This window comes from Coffea eugenioides, unplaced genomic scaffold (assembly GCF_003713205.1).
Source record: "Coffea eugenioides isolate CCC68of unplaced genomic scaffold, Ceug_1.0 ScVebR1_190;HRSCAF=780, whole genome shotgun sequence".
In the NCBI taxonomy this organism is placed as follows: Eukaryota; Viridiplantae; Streptophyta; class Magnoliopsida; order Gentianales; family Rubiaceae; genus Coffea; species Coffea eugenioides.
The window spans coordinates 81703-87834 of NW_020862348.1; positions in this window are offsets into that span (position 1 = coordinate 81703).

Consider the following 6132-nt stretch of genomic DNA (forward strand, 5'->3'; position numbering starts at 1 on the left):
CCAGCAGCGGACTCGGTCGGGCGATTAGGGACCTGGGTGAACGTTTTGGTATACTCGAGTATTACCTTGTAGGTTGGTGGAGGTTGGTGGAGCCTGGTGAATGAATGAATGAACGAATGAATGAATGAGGGTTTTACTTATATACAAATGCATTTTCAAATGATTGAAGGTATAAGGGAACGAAGGGAGAATGAATGAACGAATGAATGAACGAATGGCTCCTTGTGAGCACGTATCCTTTTAATGAAGGTGTTTATCGCTTTCTTTTGTATTTGAATTATTGGTAACATGTAATGAGTGCATTGAACTTCTTGTTGCCTATGTGTTCGGAACCTCACTGAGCTTAAAGCTCACCCCTTTAGTTTGTTTTCCTTAACAGGGGAAGGCGAGCAAGGACGAGAGCCGGAATAGACTAGCTGGGTCTAGCCCTTGGTTTTCTTGTGTCATGGTTCTCGCCCTAGTGCTTGGCACGGGCTGGTTGTCTGGTGATTGAGAACCTCTGTATATTTGACGGTTGTACTTCCTTCTGAGATTTCTATGTATATAAGTTTTGTTTTAAGTTTTGGATCCTCGTTTTGTTTTTTTTTCTCTTGTGGTTCTATTTCTGATTTGTGTGAGTGAATGACTGAGTCCCGGCGAGAGCTGGGCAGGCGGTCCGCCAAACCCTTTGGTTCGCCTTAGGGGGAGGTGGGGCTGTCACAAAACCCCACACTGGGGCAAGTTTAAGTTGAAAAAGAAAGAAAAGTCCCAAAAGGTGAAAAGTGAAAAGCAACAAAAAACAAAAAACAAAAGAAGAAAAGAGAACCTCGGTTCAAAAAATAAACTGGGGCAAATTTTGTGAAAAGTTCAAAAGAATGGCAGAAGGCCGAAAAATCAAAAGAAGAAAGAAAATGAAAGAGAAAAAGCCTCAATTGAGAATAAACTGGGGCCAGTTCTGATTTAACCCTAAAAGGGGGTTGATACAACAATGCGATCTCAGATTCTTCAAACCGTTTTTGAAATCCGCTTTCAAACTTTAACTTTTCTAAGCACCCCACCTGACCCCATTACAAAAGCCGAAAGTCCTGACTTCTGTTCTTTGCAATATCTCCGTCAAGGAATTTTCTAATTGGCAAGTGATGTTCATATACTGATGCCAAGGAATTATTTTGAATGTATTTCTGAATTGATTAGGTGTGAGGTTGACACTACTCTTCATGTGAAACCCTGTGAGGGCACTTTTGAAAAAAGGAAAAGGAAAAAGAAAAAACGAGCGAAATGAATGCAAAAGAAAAATGCAAAAAGATTTGATGCTGAAAGACCCTGTTGAGTGATGATAAAAAGTCAAACAAAGTCCAAGATCTTGGAGTCCAAAATGAGGGCAATTTTGAGAAAAATGCGATCTTCGGTGCAATATCTTTGAAAATTATTTCTTTGACTATCGTCTTCAAGCCACATTACAAGCCCATAAAAGTCCATCGTTGACTTATTCCTTCATGACAACTCAAAACAAAGGTCATGCTTCTAAGGAGTCCATCAATCATTCGTGATCATATGGCCATAACCATTTCCACATGCTTAGCTGTAGTTTCTATCCATTTGTTACAAGCTTTTAAAGCTCATATGTTGACTAAGTTTTCTTAAGAAATAAGGGTGACAAACTATTTGCTTTCACTAAGACGTGATATCGAATGAGCACAAAATAAGACAAATCTTGACCTCCCATTTTCCTTTAGCCATTTCCAAATCAAAAATAACGCCCATTTGATTGGTCCTGAAAGACGAGTTAACAAGAAGCGATGACCCGCTACTCTAAACACAGATGCTAAAAGTGAGGAAGAAACCTTCTGTAATTTGGTGTTATTCTGAGAGATTCATCATGAAATTTCTGAATAAGTTTAAACTCAACGTTTAAATTTCTTCACGTTGTATATATGACTACTTGCTAAGTTTTAGAAAGTGTGCTTTCTCTTTGTTCAAATAAATGGAGAGGCATCCAAATCAATTTTTGCAATCCAATGGGCCCACACTGGGGCAAAATTTTTATTTGCAAGATTTCGCAAAATAAGCCCACACTGGGGCAAATTTTTTATAGTCCACTTGAGGATTTCGTCAAAGAGTCAAGCAAGACTTTCAAATCAATCACACTGCTCTTTCCATGAGTAATAGTTGCAGTGTTTTAAAATAAAGTGCATGTTGTACTTTGGCAAGCCCCCTGTGCAGGTATCCATGGCTGAAATCGACGAAGGAGCGTAAGTCAGAATCTTACGAATCAAGGCCTCAAGGAGGAGCAACCATGCCGTAATGCAAATCAATTGATCGGTTGCACAATAATTGGTGGAAACTGGGGAAAATTATTTTTTGAAAAGATTCTCAAAAAATCAAACTTGAATTTAATTTCTTGTTCCTTAACAAATTTCAATTTGATCTCAGCGCCCGCCGCGCACCCTTCCATTCCCCATTCTTGACAATCACATTGAATTCACTGACTTCAACCACCGTTAGCATCGAGCGTTTATTCTACCACCGTTAGCATCGAGTCTATCTCACTAACGTGTGCGTTTATTCTACCACCGTTAGCATCGAGTCTATCTCACTAACGTGTGCGTTTTCATTCTACCACCGTTAGCATCGAGTCTATCTCACTAACGTGTGCGTTTTATTCTACCACCGTTAGCATCGAGTCTATCTCACTAACGTGTGCGTTTATTCAACCACCGTTAGCATCGAGTCTATCTCACTAACGTGTGCGTTTTCATTCTACCACCGTTAGCATCGAGTCTATCTCACTAACGTGTGTGTTTCTATTCCGCCACCGTTAGCATTGAGTTTATCTCACTAACGTGTGTATTTTGATTCTCAAGGCAGGCTCGAGTTTAATCCCACTGACCGATTCCTACGGCAGGCTCGGGTCTAATCCCACTGACCAATTTGTCAAAGGCAGGCTCGGGTTTAATCCCACTAACCGATTCTCAAGGCAGGCTCGGGTTTAATCCCACTGACCGATTCCTACGGCAGGCTCGGGTCTAATCCCACTAACCAATTTGTCAAAGGCAGGCTTGGGTGTAATCCCACTGACCAGTTCTCAAGGCAGGCTTGGGTTTAATCCCACTGACCAATTCATCACTGGGGCAAATTTTTGGATGATTCATCAAGTAAATCTTATATAGTTTCTTCATACATACCAGCATTTTATTTTACATCGCCGCTAGCCGTTGGGTCAGTCCCACTAGTGCGCAATAAACATTTTACACCGCCGCTAGCCGTTGGGTCAGTCCCACTAGTGCGCATTTCATTTTACACCGCCGCTAGCCGTTGGGTCAGTCCCACTAGTGCGCATTTCATTTTACACCGCCACTAGCCGTGGGTCAGTCCCACTATGAGCATTTTATTTCCATCGCCACTAGCCGTGGGTCAGTCCCACTAGTGTGCACTTCATTTACATTGCCGCTAAACATGGGTCAGTCCCACTAGCGTGCATTTCATGTTTCATTGCCACTAAACATGGGTTAGTCCCACTAGTGTGCATTCCATTTTAAGTTTATTCGGGTCAGTCCCATGATTTTAAGTTTGTTCGGGTCAGTCCCATGATTTTAAGTTTTTGTTCGGGTCAGTCCCATGATTTTAATTTTGTTCGGGCCAGTCCCATGATTTAATTTTGTTCGGGTCATCCCATGATTAAATTTGTTCGGGTCAGTCCCATGTTTTAATTTCTCATTCGGGTCAATCCCATGATTAATTTCTAGTTCGGGTCAGTCCCATGATTTCAATTTTTGTTCGGGTCAGTCCCATGATTAAATTTTGTTCGGGTCAGTCCCATGATTTAAATTTCTTATTCGGGTCAGTCCCACTTTAAATTTCTTGTTCGGGTCAGTCCCATGTTTAAATTTCTCATCTGGGTCAGTCCCATTCTTTTAAAATTTTGTTAAAGGGGTCAGTCCCCATTTCAGAAAGCGTCAATCATTCGAGTTGTTCGCAGTCGAATAACATGTGAGTATTTGGTGTCTACTTCTTTGTCTCAAGTTTTTCCAAAACTCAGACAAAGAGGGGAAACTGTAGACACCAAATTTTTAATCATTTTTATTTTATTTTTAGTGATAATTATTATCTATTTTTATTTACTAATATCATGATTTTTGTTTCAGGCGTTGTTTTTAGCATTTTTATAGTATTTTAGATTATTATTTATTATTCTAGTTTTTGTCTGTTTAAATATGAAAAAAGAAAAAAAGCAAAAAAAGAAAAAAGGGGCAAGCTCACGGACCCTGAGAAGCACGTGATCCAAGCCTTTGCTCTTCATTTTCATTTGCAAAAATGCTGAAACAAGAAATTTCCAGCCGCTGTTCCACGGGTTTCATTTTTTATGCTCCGTTTGATCATTCCACTTGGCTTTAATCCCTATCCTAAGAGCATCATAGGACAACTAACCATCTAAGGGTTTATAAGGCAGGAGGAAGACATCAAGTGAAGGGGAACCATCGGATGTTAGGGCTAAAAGATCTTTGGGATATAAAAAGGAAAGCTAAGGTTGGGAATGACGGCTAGGTTTTGGAGATAGAGAGAGAGTTGGGAGTTTTTATGACGGCGGAGGGAGAGTTTGAGAGGAGGGGACGGCTAAAAATCTGGTGAAGGATTGAGGGAGGACAGAGTAGCGTAGAAAGGGAGAAGCTTTCGACCAAAGAAAAAACAACGAGAGAGAGGTAGGCAACTGAGGGTGGGTCGGCTAGAAAGGAAAAGAAATGGCAGAAACAAGGGATTAGAAAGTCAGAAACCTACGCGTAAGGAAGAAAGGCTAGGAAAGCCGTGAGCTTGAGAGAGGAAAAGAAAGGAAGATTGCTAGGGGGGGTTGTTGACGGCTGAAGGAAAGCTAAGCCAGAAGGGTTTCAGCTGTGGAGACGAAGAGGGATTTGGGATTGGAAAGAGGTAATTGCATCGCCATCACCGCTCTTCTGTGGACGTTCCTTTGAAGGTTTGGCCGAATCATCCGAGCCCTTTTTCCATTCCTCGATTAAGGTATCGTATTCTTCTTTTAAGGTTGAAAGCTCTTTTCTTTAGTCGTTTGCTTGCATTTCTTTGCTGTTTACTGGTTCGGTTTTGCTTCAATATGGCTGATGATTCTTGTTTGGGTATTGATGAATCTGGAGTTTGGTTACTGGGTCGGTATCTTGCATGTTTGCGTCTTGGCCGAAAGAAAATTGCAGAAAGTTTTCAACTTTAGTTGGCGGCTTGGTTTAGACTGAGTTTTGAGGTAGAAGTCTAGGGTAGTGTCGTGGATTATTGTTTGAGTTTATGGCTTCTGTTCATGTGAGGAATAAGAGCAAAACCAGAAAAATAGCACGCAATTCCAGCAAGTTGAATTTCTGACACTTCGTTCGTTGGTTGTCACTTTCATCATTTTGTATGTCCATAGTAATGCATGTGAGTTGCATGTTTTTGCTGGGTTGGGGACGGATGCAACATATTTGTATGGGGGCAACGAGTTTGACATCCATGGCGAGTTTTTGAACAAACTTAGCAGGTTTCAAGTTCACCCGCGCGTTTCCCTTTGCTGTTTTTCTTGTCTGCGTTGTGATTAATGCTTACTGGATATGGCTTTTGAGTTAGACAGCAGCAGGGGAAATGTTTGGTAATCTTGTTCCTTCAGTCCAAACCTTCGTTGTCTAAGTTGTTCCTTGCGTTTGGATTGCATCAGAAAACCCGAAAGTGAGTTTTTTTTTAAATTTTAAAAAAAACGCAGCACAGCTTCGGCTGAGTTGCATGAACTTTTGGGGGCGTTTTTGCTCCTTTTGTTGTATGTTCGGCTGTGATACCAAAGTGTTTAGTTGTTAAATGGTGATTGAGTGATGGTCTTTGCTGGCTTTTGTTTGAAGTCTTCTATGAAACCTGCATTTGAAAGATTAAAGTTGCGGGAAAATTCTGGATGAATGTTGCAGCAGAAAATTTACTTCGCAGGCTCCTTTTGTTTGATTGATTTCTCTTGTTTGCATTGTAAAGTGAGTAGATCAGGTGGTGACTTATTGTTTTGTGCGAATTGCATTCGGTTTGGGCTGTCAAATGCGTAGAGTTTGTTTGAGTTCTCACACACAAACATATCTAGGCCGAAGTAGAAAAAGCTGCTGCATTCGTTCTTATGTCTTTGCTGTTTTCTTCTCC